This window comes from Coenobita brevimanus, chromosome 38 (assembly GCF_032717465.1).
Source record: "Coenobita brevimanus isolate Jiangsu-jjx chromosome 38, ASM3271746v2, whole genome shotgun sequence".
Lineage (NCBI taxonomy): Eukaryota > Metazoa > Arthropoda > Malacostraca > Decapoda > Coenobitidae > Coenobita > Coenobita brevimanus.
In genome coordinates, this window is record NC_136991.1 from 37,448,356 (window position 1) to 37,464,324 (window position 15,969).

The 15,969-nt window shown below is 39.5% G+C and overlaps 1 non-coding gene across 1 annotated transcript; it reads right to left on the bottom strand.

Moving 5' to 3' along the window:
- Positions 1-12,879: 12,879 nt before the first annotated feature.
- Positions 12,880-12,998, bottom strand: LOC145396667 (5S ribosomal RNA). The gene has a single exon (XR_013896826.1). It is a non-coding gene; the product is annotated as a 5S ribosomal RNA (ribosomal RNA).
- Positions 12,999-15,969: the final 2,971 nt, after the last annotated feature.

Here is a 15,969-nt window from a genome sequence, read left to right on the forward strand (position 1 = left end):
GAGCTCATGGCTGGATATTCTCCAGAAAATGTACCTGATCATTCTGGGTGTCTTAAAATACAACTAACGAAGCTTGTAAAAATTTTGCTCTGAAATCACGAATATTATAAATTATTGTGCTCTAAATTTACGTACTACAGGGACGAGCTCTATGTTCAATAATGGAATTACTTCGAAACACACCCAGCAACCCGATATATCAATCGCTCCCAGATGTCTAAAACCATAGTGCTCTTTTGGATACTGATTTACACGACTGTTTCACGTTCACCTGGGAGACAGTCTGTTTCTGTAGGAGGTTAAATTTTCATTGCCGACTATCTGTGTTTGTCTTTCTCTCAAACAGATATTCGCAAACTAAATTGTGAATTATGATGAAACTGTGTCGGGATGGTCTGACTGACCTAATGATGTTGCGGTTAAAATGTAGTGAAAGCATAGTCAAAGCAACTAGTAACTTCTCAGTTACGTCTGCTGAAAATTTACAACAATACAGTAAATCTACTAGTGTGTGAATCAGACAGTTCAATTTTTACGCTCTGTATTTGTCGAACTTTGATAGGATACTAGTGTCTTTGCCTGTTCATCTAATTACTAGGGACACAACTGCGTTCTTATTAAGTAGCTGAGTACAGGATGTTTCAACAACTTCATGCACAGTTGCGGACATAAATTACGACTAACATCGAGACAGTGAACAATGACTTTCGAAACCCAGTGAAGCGATATTCGGAGTCCAACACTTTCAAAATATAGTGGACGAGTTTCGTAACTGTTCGACTGAAATAATGTATCGATTTTCATGTTCGCAACTGTACAGGACACCATCTTTTTGCGACAACCTTAAGATTTCATATATCTTAGGAGAGCCCTCTGTATAAAGGATCAAATAAAGGCAGGATCTAAGCTCTTCGTCTAATGGAGAAAACTGTCTCTCGAGTTGACTAAAATTGTCTGTAGAGAGCAATAATAAAATGCATAAATTGCTGTTGATGTGAACGCAGTTTAAACTGTTAAAAGAAATACTTTGACATGGTTTGACCATATGGAGAAGATGACTAAATGCACGTATGAGAAGTGTATGTGAGTGAGGTGCAGGCGGAGAGGCGGAGGAAGAGACCAAGGATGAGATAAAGGGATGGTGTGGAGAGACATATGAAAGGGAGTGTGAGCTGGAGAGAGGGCAGCCAAATATCAGAGGACAGGACGACATGGAGGCAATTTGTTTGTGGCCTTGCCTTACGGTGTTAAAGCGTCTGGCAACAAATAAAAAAATAGATGGCTAGACTGATTGATTGATTGACAGATAGTACGTCCTCATCCTGAATGAGTTATGGTCATCTGGAAAATATGAAGACTGGTCTTAAATCTTTTTTTTTAAGTCGACCATATACACTTTGCACAAAAGTTCATGGTACTGGGAAAGGACATGTCGCACAGTGGCCCGGTTACAGAAATCCCTCTCATCTCCCAGCCAATTATGGACCGCATGAAAAAGCAAATTCAGCCTGTTGTCCACAGGGTTCACGTCCAGATAAGCCCTAGTCGACAACAATAATAACAACAGCAACAACAATAATAATGACAACGACGACGACAAGGCGATGACAACGACTGTTCTTGAGGGAGGTGAGTGCATGCTCTACTGAATGTCTAGTTCATTTATGCATCTGTTTCCATCACCAAGGTTGATACAGACAGTTATTTCACCCGTCAGTTAACTGTCGTCCTCCCCTCCCCCCTCCCAGCACAGCATTACAATGGCCTAGGAAAATAAATAAGAATATTAATGCTCTGTCTATTGTTCTAAGAATGAAATAAGCAACTTACATGAGGTGTACTGATAAAGCAGGCAATTTAAAGTGTTTTGGGGCTGCCACTACAAACAGACGGTGAGAAACTGATTTTCAGACGGTAAAAGTGTTGATCTTAACCTAACGTACTTAAGCAGTAGTCTGCGAGCTGAGACATTCACAATCACACACAGGTTCAACTGACAAGGAAAGCACCCAAACATCCCGCCAGAAAACGAGACTGCAAGCACCGAGTTATGTCCGGTTGTCTATTTTTATTTCTAGAGACGTGTCTTGAGCTCTACGTTCGACGACATTGGGGATCAGCGATACTTCTGCGTTTGATGTTGCGTGTCTAGTATTTCTGTATAAGCTAGAGATGTTAACTGTTACTTTACTAAGCGATACAACAGAATACACGGTTTTTGTAAACAAACATGTAGTACGGAACACTGGGTCGTGATTTCAGTTTTTCAAATGGAAGAAGTTACACCCATATATACAGATCTTGATTACTGTGATAGTACAACAGTTTCGTCCCAGTTTGGATTCTCTTCTGGTAGAAGAAGAAATGGAACAATTTCGTGCATAGATAACGAATTAAAAATGCTGAAGTCCATATTTCACTCGGTACAGTATATCAAAGCTCTCCATCCTATGTTTCGTGTTGCAAAGAAAAGCAGGAGTCTCGATAATTTTTCGTTTATCGTTTCCTTTTTTTTTCTTACTTAAACATTTCCAGGTTCCATAACTTACCCTCAGCTCAATTAAATCATCTCATGATCGCGCAAATAAAATTCTACAATTGTTGCCATCATGTAAACATTAATGAAGAAATGTTAACACTATTATGTTTCTATACTCACCCTCAACTTTAATGAATTTGTCTGGTAATAACCCCTAATAAAACTAGAGCAGACACGACCATGCAAGCGTTAATGAAGAACTTATTACAATGCTCACAATGCTATAACATATGAGCTAAATGAAATCAGCTGGTGTCAACCCAAAAATTTTTATCAATGCATTAATATTCAGGCTGCTCAGGCTGCTGTGACTGCCTCAACTACAAAATCGTTAACCCAAGTACAATGCTAGAGTAATCGCGACCAACAAAGGATCTGTTTGTCCACCAGAAGGCACAGTGCGATTGTTCATTTCAATTTTGTTAAAGCACCGCCAAAAGATTTTTTTTTTTTTCCAAATTAGGAAGGATCTCGACGACTGACGGGGTTATTGCTATCTGACAGACAAACTGAAAAACTGACAGACAAATAAGAAAGACAGACAGACAGACAAACTGAGAAAGACTGTCAGTCAGTCAGTCAGTCTGTCTGTCTGTCTGTCTGTCTCTCTCTCTCTCTCTCTCTCTCTCTCTCTCTCTCTCTCTCTCTCTCTCTCTCTCGCTCTCTCTCTTCGTATGAAGGTGGCAATAAGTAAAAGAAAAAATCATGGTGGTTAAAGGTGTTGAGTCTTTCAACAGATGTTTGCTTTTGTTATGACAAGCATCTGAAAATTACAATTTGTCACTGACTAACTTATAACTACCGTATGTATGTGAAGATGGTACCAATACTTATCTTTAAACGTAGCCTAAAATTGCCCTCTCTCCATCTTCAATACAGCGTTCTAGCAATAAATTAATACTAGAATATTATGCTGGTCACATAAATGTGATTTGTAAACGATGTAGAGTCATAACATTGTCCTATTCTGCCATGGAACTACGTGGAAAAAGCTGCCAATGGACGAGAATCTGGGCCAAGCCAAGGTGAAGGGAGTATAGTTGTAATCATTATTATTAATTTTCCCAGGCACTTTTCATCCGATTTCAACCAAACCTGTTGTAAGGGAAAACACTGGTCCATTGTTTTTAGAACAATAGGTCTTAGGTCAACGTCACTCGACAAAGTCAACTTAGCTTTAATGTGATTTTGACCAAACTTGGAAGCGTTCATGGTACGACCGGAATGATGAGATAAGAGTCTGAGAACAGTCAGTTATGGGTCCTGGTCAAAGTAAAAGTTTATTTGCATCTACTGTCTTTGTCTCTCCTATACGGTACTCCTTTTACTCTGACTTGGCCTAAAATTGCCATCTCACCATTTTGAATGCTGAATTGTGCCAAAAGCCTAACAAGAGAGTAGGTGCTAGTCACAGAGCAGTGCCATAGAAAAGGATGTCTCGAAGTGTTGTCTTTTTCTTCCTCTCATCTACGGGAAATAAGATGCAAAATGTAAATCTCGGCTTCAGTGTAAAACTACTTATTTTCATAACTTAGGAGAAACTTTTCAATCTAGACTAGTTAAAAGCAGCCCTCATCAACCCCCTTTCACTATTAAGGATTTCTATCAAATGGACTGCTTTTGCGCTAACCTGCCCTAACATTGTCATGTTTCCATCTTGAATGTTGAGTTGTAAAACAATATTATTGCTAAGATATGATGCTTGTCACGAAGATGTGCTATGGAAAGGCAGCAAAACCATGGCATTGTCTTATTCGCCCACTGACGCAACTGAAATAAGCTGCAAAAGGACGAGAATGCAGGCCCGTTTAAGGATAAAACAACATAGAATCACGTGGTCTGGCAGTATTAAGATGGCAATGATTTCTTATTTAATTTCATATTTGCTGCTACCAGACGACTTTTTACCTAACGAGAGCATGCAGTTTAATAAAGGGATAATGAAGGTTATACCTAACCCCTCTAGCTCGGAAAACCTGTCCTTAGCTAATAAAATCGTCTGCAGGTAATAAGAAAAAACTTCCGAAAAATATTCATTCTATCAGCCCTCTCATGGTCAAGTGAACTCTAGCATTTCATCTGCGCTAACTCCAGACAAATTTATTCAGTTGGAGATGTGTAAAAGTGCTTGAATGTAGGTAATTAACTCGTCCAGCCAAAACCAAAAGTTTGCCGACAATCCACTGCCATCATTGTGTCCTGCCATCCGTATTTCTCCTCCTCTCCAAATGAAAAAGAGTATTTTTTTCTTCGCATACTCTTTTGTTGTGGTTCTTACTTGTCACGTATAAATAGTTCATATAACACCTTTCACTGCCACATCTACCAAAGGAGTGTTTGAGAACTTTAGCTCATGTTTGTAGACAGTCAAGTGATATTTATTATATTGTCGTGTATATAGGCTATGTTTATGCATATTAATGTATATATTTTACCTATCCGTGTTCTGCTTGTGCTCCTGTTGTACGGAGGCAATGACCTCTGGTGTTAGGCTGCCACGATCTTTTTAGTGTAATCAATCAATCAGGCTTTTCTTGTACTTTCATCCAGCTGAGAATGGGGCATTTGAGTCTGGCTAAAGTAATGAAACTATTGCTGTTAATTCCTGTCATGATGGGAACAACCGTAGCATTCTTGTCAATACAACGGCAAACGATTTATTTATACCCGTTTTACTCTACGAGAAACTTCACCTAAACCTTCCGTGTCTCAATACTGAATACCGAGTTACAATAAAAGATTAACAGATTATGATGGAGGTCATGAAGAAATGCTATGGAAAGAACGTTGATACATAGTATTGTCATATTCTTCCACTCACTTACGTGATATAAACTATAACTGAACAGAAATCTGGGCAAAGTTAAGAAACAATTACTACAGCTGGGTTAAAGGTTGACTAAATACCAGTTCAGGGGGGCATGGGAGGTGCTGGCTCTGCTGTCTCAGGCTACTTACACTCACTCTCACTTGAATTAAAGTGCCTGGATTCGCTGAAATGGTACACAATAGTTGTCCCTATCATGAGACCGTTAATGGTGACAATTTAACTCTTTCAAACTACTGTGATATTCTCTGATGAATAAAATCGACCGGCGTTAGTTGTAATAGCATACCCGAGTTGTTTCGATCATGAGACGGTTAATGGTATCAGTATATCTCTCTTACCTGCACTGACATCCTCAGATGAATAAAATCGTCTGGCGTTAGAAGAGAAAACTAGTTTCCCTGATCATGGCTGAGTTCACTTCTAGGATGTCTTCGTCTTTTTGTAACTTATTTCCAGCAGTTAAATAACAGAGTAAGACAGAACTATGGCTAAACATCCTTTCTATGGCAATTTTTCGCAACTAGCATCAAAACTAGCACAAATCTCTTTCTTTTCGGCATTCAAAATGGAGAAGTGGTATTTCTGAGGTGTTGCACCGGACAAAGTATAGTTCTTCATCATTCGACTATACTTTTCACGAAGATGGCGTCTTTTTCAGTTTAGTCAGATTACTACAACCAGGCGATTTTGATCAACTTGGGACGTTTAGTAGGAAAAGGTTTAATGAAGGCTATATAGAATCCCTCCGCCAATTACAATTTCTTATTAAATGAATAAATCGTCACTGCAAGCGAAAAATGAAACAAAAAAAACAAAAGTGTATTAATGATTTATCTTTTGTTTTTTCTCTTATAGTGAGGTCACCTCACACACACACACACACACACACACACACACACACACATATATATATATATATATATATATATATATATATATATATATATATATATATATATAGGTGTGTGTGTGTGTGTGTGTGTGTGTGTGTGTGTGTGTGTGTGTGTGTGTGTGTGTGTGTGTGTGTGTGTGTGTTCATTTTTGCTCCTACCTACTCAATAACACTAATACTGCCATTTATAAATACAGTGGCATCTATGAAGTTGATCTGCCAATATCCCTAGCTTGCGGCACCAACTATGGAACGACCTTTAGTAGTGAATGGGTTACTGATGGCTGTTTCTAACTCCATTTAGCAAAATCTCACCAAATCTGAATACAATCGTATATGAAAGGGAAGAATGAAACAAAAGAAGACAAAGCTAATTAATCTTTTGATCTATTTATCTACAGTTTTACAGCAGAGTTTCGCTACCCCTCTAGTATTCATTTAATATTCATATTTTTATGCCAACTACTCTGTAAACCACAGAAATATTTCAATTCACATTTTCACTCATACCAATAAAACTGATCTACCAGATCCCTCAATTTGCAGCCCTAACTGTATGGGAAAAGTTTTAATATTTTGGAACTCAGCGCTGGCATATAACGAGGAACACTTGTTATGCATTTTAGATCTGTGCTGATGGTTAGGATTTTGTTGTACAGCCAGGATTCTGGTGGCTTAAGGAATGCATGAGTGACTGTGTGGCCTGTTTAACTGAGTATGCTATGGGCAGTTCTCTCACTTTAGCCTGACTTCCCTGGCTTTAGACCCACCTCACCCTATCTTTAGCTGGGAAAGAGGGTCACAATGACTAATGATTGAAGATTAACGTTTGACGACGACTGTGTCGACGATGATATTTTGATATATACCTCCGCCATGGAGGTTGTGTTTTACCTCGCGTTGGTTTGCTTGTCTGTTTGTTTGTCTGTTAGCAGGATTACCCAAAAAGTTGCAAACGGATTTTGATGAAATTTTGTGGAAGGGTGGGTAATGGGCCAAAGAAGAAATTAATAAATTTTGCGCCGGATCCAGATCCGGAGTATCTCGCACAATATCTCCAAAAGTTCTCAATGAATTCAAATGAATTTTTGGGGAAAGGTGGGCCATAGACCAAGAAAGAATTGATTAAATTTGGGGGAGGATCTGGATTCGGAACTTTATCTCCACGGATTCGGATCCGGATCCTTTTGGCAATGGCACTGGAGGAGGTACGCGCTCTCTGAACGCTTTCTAGTTACATTTCTTTATTGATCGAGCGAGTGACGCAAGCACGAACACTTTCAAATATAAACTGAATGGCTGAGCACAGGATCAAATCTCAGTTATCTAGGAATTTGTTAAACCTAAATTGTGCCCATGCACATAAATGGAAAGCTCACGGAAAATCTATAAGAGTTTTTTCAGTGACTTTTCTCAAACTTTGTCACCTTACTGCTGAAGAGCCAAAATGCACAGAACTGAGCACTGAAACCTTAGTTGGTAAACTACTGTATGAAACCTACAACATACCTGGGCACATCGTTGGTAAGCATATAGAGACTATAATAGGTGTTACTTATGTGACTTTTTTTTTTTTTTTTTTCAGTATGCGGCACTATATTTCTGAAGAACACAAAATGCACCAAACTGTGACCCAACACCCACTTATGTTAGAAACTATTAAAGCTACAGCAAGTCTTCGCACACTGTTGGAAATCTAAAATAACATTACAAGTGTGGACGCCTGTGGTTTTGATATTTGTCTATCTGCGTATTGTACTGTACACCTAGTTTCAGGTTATCTTTATTTACATTTATTATCATCTACCTCTGTTTGGGCCATCATGTGTTTTCTTACAGCTCAAATACGGCTTTGGGAATGTCATGATGGTCATTTGGTGGCATCATGTCCCCTGCTGCCGGACCCTTTGTGTACTTATCTCAAATTATTTTAATGTACATTATCTATCACTTGTCTATTTTTCTTCCATTATCTGTTTCCTTGCAACTCAAGCGCAGTTTTGGGTGAGTCATGATGATGATTTGGCAGCATCATGCTCCCTGAGGCCGGATCGTGAGCGCCATATTGGTCCTTCACCCTCTCCCCACCCCTCGCATCCCCAAGTGATACTCTGGCGGATATTGGACTTTGGAGGTGACACGATTCCCCAGTTCAGGGTTCCTATCCTCTTAAACTTTTCTTACGGCATCGAGGGGGGGACGAGAAGTATTTATAAAAAATCTTAAACTTTTCACACCCACGTACGCTGGATCAAAAAATTATCACGCCCAAGGGCTGCGAAGCTATGGGAAACTATCAAAAGAGTTGGGAATGTTCCAAGCTTAATATTTCATCATTTAACTATTTTCGCGTTACTAATGCTGACTCAAAAATGTCAGAAGCATGCAATACAGCGTATCCCCATGAAAGAAAGTTTACCAACGTGGGATGGAATCATCGGCATTTTGCAACTGCCATCGTTTGTGTTGTCAGACTGTTTCAGCGGAATGTGCACCAATATTTTTTTTTATCAACTGCACGCTCATTTAACAGTATTCTTGCTACTACCAGGCAATTTTTTTCAGATTTAGGATTTATTTTTCGAAGAAGAAGGATCAAATATGGTCTTCATTAAATTTTTATCGATTAATGGGTCTTCTCTTCATCTACATAAAATCGCCTGTTGGTAAAAAGAATACTGTATACGAGTAAAACACGTCACCGAGCTAAGAGGTTGAATCAGTTTTTATGATAAAATTTACCTCCATATCTTCCTAATTTGCTGACATACGCATTAATCCAGTGAGGAGTGGTCACAAACAAACCGCCTCCAAGTCGCCTTGACTTATGCCATTAGGTTGCCCTCCCTCCAACTCACATCACCCTCTCTCGTATCTTTCCACTCTATCCCTCCATATCATCCTTGGTCTCCCCTTCCTCCCTGATTTCCCTCTCCCCCTCTCCTCCTCTAACTCACACACAATCTTCTGGTAAGTCTCTCATTCTTCATCCTCTCCACATGGCAGTTCATTATTCTCTCCGAGAAGGAGAGTATGATTCCACCCCTTTTGCTTGTTAGTTTATTTGTCTGTCAGCAAGATTACTCAAAAACTAAGAGAGAGATTTGGACTGGATCTGGTGAGCAGATAGCCCAGGTCCCAGGGAAAAATCGATTAACTTTTGGGGCCGATCCGGATTGTATTACAGATTCTGGCCCCAGAAAACACTTTTTGCTAAACTCTAATCAGTGATGAAAAAGCCTAACCCAAAATGAAGAGTGGTTTGGAAATTACGTTGCCCTCGTCGAAGAAATGCGTTCCACTAAGTGTCCCTCTAATTTTCTGAAAGTACTTTATCTGAGCGGGTTTTACTCATTCATAGAAAGGTGTCTATTAGTTAACCCCTTCACTACTATAATACAAAGATATACGCATTAAATTACCACTCCCTCCAGACAATCAACTTAAAAAGAAAATCTAATAATGATGGGGTTAATTAGGTTTGATCTAACCCATGCAGCTAGAAAAGTCTCTCCTGTGGTAAATGAAGTCGTTTGCAAATAGCAAGAACTAGAGGGGCACTCACTGGAACGCATCTCGCCAACAAGAGCCACGTAATTTCGAAACCACTACGGTAAGCATAATGGGTTAGGGTTTCTCATCATTGATTAGGGTTTCTCAAAAAGTGTCTTCCAGATCCAGAATCTGTAATACGACCCGGATCGGTCCCAAAAGTTAATCGAGTGTTGGGAATTTCTGTTGTTTCTGAGTAATCCCACAAACAAACAAACAAGCAGGGGTGAAAACATACTCTCCTTGTCGGAGAGAAAAATATCCGGTCATCTCCTGGGGATCAGATATTCGCGAAATCAAGACTGTAACTTCGATCGGGGCGTTCTAACCACTACACCACCAAGGGGTCCCAACAGTTAATCGACTGTTCCCTGGGACATGGGCTCTACCCATCAAATTTGGTCCAAATCTCTCTTTCAGTTTTTGAGTAATCCTGCAAACTGAATAACAAACAAACAAACAAACAGGGGTGAAACATACCCTCCTTGTCGGAGTGATTAGCATCAACAATATACAAATGTGTCACCGATCTGAAGAGCTTAAGCTAAATTTCAAGATGCAAAAAGTTCCAAATAGGTCATTATTTTCAAAACGCCTCTAAACTGTGGTGGCTGAATCGGTAGAGAGGCGGCCTGCGGTCTTAATGGACCCAGGATCGAATCCCGGCTGGGGCAGGGAACAGTTTAAGGATTTGAATTTCCTGAAAGCAGACTTTCCTGATCTACCAGATGACCCGCCGACATGTCGTAAAAATATTCCCGCTAATACCAATACACCAATCCTGTATGAGACAGCCCTAGCATGTATTCAATATGGATGGTGGGTGTTAGCGCCGAAGTGGTGACATGTGGAGGTGTAGAAGGACTACTGGGCCTTGGGATAGGTCACTGCCCCCAAGAAATAGGCCCTGAAGCCTTTGCCCAGAGTCGGACACGTAAAAAAAAAAAAAAAACTGATTTTATGTTCTCGCCCTATTGTTCACTTTCGCCAGCCCCCAGCAACCAACTCTCTTTTGGTCGGGACAGGTCTAGTATCCTGTCCCATCTTACGTCACACTGCCTCCTTCAACTGGGTCATAAAAGCCTCATCTTAATAAAGTCATCATTAGCTCTCTCATGGTTAGAACAGTTCTTGCAGTCTATTCCTGCATCTTAATACAGTTACCAGTAGCCTCCTCATGGCTGAAACAGTTCAACTAATCTACTCCTGCATATTAAAGGTGTCACGAGTAGCTCTCTCATGGTTGGAACATTTCTAGCAATCGATTCCAGCTAAAGGGGACAATTCTATTTAGCTGAGTGAGTTGAAGGAGCCTCAGTGTTATGCATTTCCAGGAAGTCTTTGGAGGTCTATATATAATACGCATTTCAAATTTTTCGCAGCAATTAATTACTCACAGAACTTTTTTTTTTTTTTTTTCGATGTGAAGCTGTACGAATGAAAATAAATGAAACTAGCATTTTCATACATACGTAAACACAAGAAAGTTTATGAATAGGTCCGAAGCTACAATCAAGCACTCTTATACACACGCTAAGCTCAAGAACATTTATGAATACGTTGAAAGCTACAAACATGTACTCTATACACACGGTGAGCACATGAAAGTTTATGAATAAATCCAACGCTACAATGAACTTTATACACAGGTTAAGCTCAAGAATATTTATGAATACGTCCAAGGTTACAAACAAGCACCTACGGTATATACACATTAAGAAAAAAATGTTTATGAATATGGTCGAAAGCTACAAAAACACACGTTAAATTTATGAATGTTTTTGAATACCGGTCACGCTGCAAACAAGCACTTTTATACACACGTTAAGCTCAGGAATGTTTATGAATACGGCTCTAGCTCCTCCAGACAGCGCTTTAACCCACCAAAGTTTTCGACAGGCCATTTTGTGGTCCGCCATTTTTTTCTCTTACTTTATCGGCTCCTTTCTGATAATTTTGTAGCTTCTCTTTTTATCATCAGTGACGGGAGTATGGCGTCTGGCAACAGATAGACATCTGTACTTTCTGCTTCTTTTTCATTGTATTAGTATTTATTTTTCCTTTATTTAGAAAAGTGATGTAAATTCTATTTTACTTTGTTATATTCTTACCTCAACCTTTTTCCTTTTCGTTGCTATTTAATTTTCACCATTTTCTACTTTTTTCAACAGAGTAACAATTCTTTTGTTTTATTCATAATTCGCCGACTTCAAAGCTCTTTACTGCTTATATATCTAACCATTTTTATATTTTCTATTATAAACACCCTTTCTACTAGCATGATATTTCTTCATCATATTCTAGCTTTGCGATTTCTGTCTCACTTTATATTCTGTCTTCCCCAAAAGTTTCTTCCTTTCTTTTTACTACATATAGTCGTCTCACTTTATAGTCTGTCTTGCCCCAAAATTTCTTCCTTTCTTTTTACTACATATACTCTTACTTTATTTTCATCATTCTATTTCCAAAATAATATTGTCCTTCTTTGTTATATTGCTTTGTATTTACATCTTTTCTCTATAACAATGACGTCTTACCTCTGTTAGCTTCGTAATTTTTTAGCTGTGTGTGTGTGTGTGTGTGTGTGTGTGTGTGTGTGAGAGAGAGAGAGAGAGAGAGAGAGAGAGAGAGAGAGAGAGAGAGAGTCTATCATTCATACCCAATACAGATGAATCCAAAGTCCGATGCAGATTAACGGGTATTTATTTGGACAAGCAAAACACAAATCTTGCCCGTACTATACCAACCCCAGAACTGAGGCTGCAGTGTTGGCAGCCGGCCCACACTTGCTACTAGTCCTATGACCAGCACATTTTTGAAAAGTGACGCCCGCTGAGCAGTGCAAAAATCGGCACGTAGTCCATGAACACACTTAGAATTCCACACTTACACGCTACTAAATATATACATTGTTACCAGTCAAGTTTGTAAGTCAAGAAATTATTAAATTTCATTCATTCATTGCCAGACGCCATGTATCCCAGACGGGGTGGCCAATGGCTTAGAGCTAATTGTTTTACAGGGAGGGGCACTAATCCTCCACCAACCCCACTTGACACGTAGGGATGCCAACAGCATCTGGTGTTCCCAGGCGGTCACCCATCCAAGTACTAACCAGACCCAACGTTGCTTAACTTCGCTGATCGGACGGGAAGCGGTATACTCAACGTGGTATGGCCAGTGTACTCACCCCGTCCGATCAGCGAAGGTAAGCAACGTTGGGTCTGGTTAGTACTTGGATGGGTGACCGCCTGGGAACACCAGATGCTGTTGGCATCCCTACATGTCAAGTGGGGTTGGCGGAGGATTAGTGCCCCTCCCTATAAACAATTAACTCTAAGCCATTGGCCACAAATCAGGGTTAGAAATTTTACCACTTTTTTTTTTTTTTTTTATGTGTCCGACTCTGGGCATAGGCTTCACAGCCTGCTATCAAGGCCCAGCAGTCCTCCTACATACCATACACCTCTACATGTTTAGCGAAACTGTGTCGCCTGATACAATGGGGTAATCTTTATACAAGGAGTTTAGTTACACTGAGGGTGGAAAAATAATTGAGTAAGATATTAACGATATACCGTAACAGGAAAGTGAGTGTAGCTACGTCCTTAAGTACAGAACAGTATGATAATTAAAGGTGTAATGCTGCTAAGTAAGCAGTTGGATCCAACAAAATTAGGAAATATAATATCTACAATACATGGCCATGCCAAAAATCACGTTAAAAAGGTGTTATAAGAAAATATACAATCGTCACTGGGAATAAAAATTGGAGGAGAATTAAGTAAAAAATCAAATATTATATAAATGAGAAAATAATAATGATAATAACAAGGAGTATATAGAGATGATGTGTACAGTAAACAGTCATTATAATATTTCTAGTAATAATATAGTTTAGGATATTCAGTATTCTTCATCACTTCACAGCTGATGTCCATGCTATACGAACAGTATTGAAAATCATACTGATACATGGAATACGAACAATATTGAAAATCATATTAATACATGGAATTATGATCACATAGCAGTTGATTACACAAGGACTGCAGGAGTGATGCCTCATAATTACTGAATAATTTCCACACTCTTGTGATTCTTTCCTGATAGTTGTTTTTCCCTATGTTATTATCGCAGTATTTACTTCTTCCTTTGTTAATGTTTCACTTAATATCATTTAATAAATCGCCGAAAATAACACTCAACCCTAGAGAGCTCCTTACGTCATTAGTACTGGCAGGTTCTGGGAAGTTAGAGACTGTCTTAACTATCATCTGTGGTATGAATTTCTTCAGTATCAACTACATGTCCAAGGAATTTTATTTTTTTTTCGTAAAAAGTGACATTTGCTGAATTTAATCTTTAGACCCGCCATCTGAAGGCCATCAAAAACTTGTCTGAGTTTGGCAAAACGTTCAGGGATGGTCTTGCTTACTACAATGTCATTTCGGTAGGCAAACAGAGAATGGCCAATCATGCCACTGAATACAGAATGAATTAGTCTCATGAATACAGATGGAGCATTTCGAAGTCTAAAGTGGGGTCATTTAAACTGAAAATGTCCAGGTGGAGTACTAAAAACAGTTAGTGGGAGAGACAACTCTTCCATTTCTACTTGCCAGTAGCCACAAAGTAAGTCAAGCGAGGGGAAAACTACATTTTGCTCGCCAAGTGATTCTAGTGATCTATTTAAACTGGCAATGGGGAAAGATCGGGTATAGTGACCGAATTTACTTCACGATAGTCAACAACTGGTCTAAATTCTCCACCTTTGGGGGGTACTAAAAAAAAAAAAAGTGGACTATTCCACGGACCGACAGAATGTTCAATGACGTCCTGATCTAACATATTCTATAATATCTCATCTCTTTGTTGTCTCAAGCTGTGTAGTAGTCAATATGCTGGAACATAAACTGGCTGAGTGCTGGTAACTAATTCAATCTGATATTTAACCAAGTCTGTCTTCCTCATAGGTTCGCCAGATAAAGCCACAACATCTCAAAAGGGCTGCAAAAGATAGACCAGTTGCTCTTTACACTGTGGAAAATCGCCTAAATGAACATGTGGGGCACGGTTAGGAGAAAGAATGGTAGCAGGATCCTTAGAGTTTATGGTATACACACCAAGTGGTTGATCATCATCATTAGTAGTTATAGAGAATGGTACATCCTGGCACATCTTTATAGCCTGTGGGTAGACCAGGAAGTCCCTAATCTTTGTGCCAATTTTAAGCTTGAGTGAAGCACTTGTGACAGTCAACAAATAAAGATAACATAAATTATCCTTCAACACAGTACACAATGTTGACTCGTAAGTTAAGCCATTCACACAACAAGTCTCAGGTAATGTTAGTGCATCCACTCCTTCCTTCGCACGTACAACACAGGCAGAGACTTTTGTGAGCTCGTGTGGCAACAAAATTCTGCACTGTTCTGTTACCGCTCGTTTTGTCTCCACGCATTGAAGAATGTCATTCAGACTAATTGAGGTAGTTACATGAGACGTGTTTGAGTCAACCATTGTGTCACTGTTAGAGGGGTTGTCATGAGTTGCGAGTGAATGCTCCTCTTTACTCTCAAGTAGTGGTGGAGTTATATTAGGTAGAGTGATTGAATTTACTTGAGAAAGGACAGGGCGTGGGTAATCGATGACAGCTACAGAAAATCCTGTACCTATACACCACCACAAGCAGTATCAGACCAGTGGAATGTTTAGCCATGGTATATATGCCGATTAAAACATCTGCAGGATACTGGAGATCGTTTGTGACATGAAACTGTGCTGTGAAGAGGTTTAATAATTCATCAAGTTGTATCCCTATGGGCGCGTCCACAAGTGTATTCAAACATGTGGTGACACCGCAGCTGGCAACATGTTTGGCTATATGTATGCGTCAGTATTTGGACAGATGTATGCAAGCATGTTACAGTGCAGTTTGAAACCTGCTGGCAGTAGAGGTGATGGAATAAATATGTCCATACGAGGCAACTGGGACTTCACCATGATGTTGCCAAAATAATCTGGACGCTGCTGTCCCCGACATGTTTGCATCTTGTTCGTTATTGTGTTGTTTACATGCAATTCTTCCAGCACACGTGTGGACCCGCACTAGGGTAACTCTGCCCTTCACATGAAATTCTGAGCCATCAACGC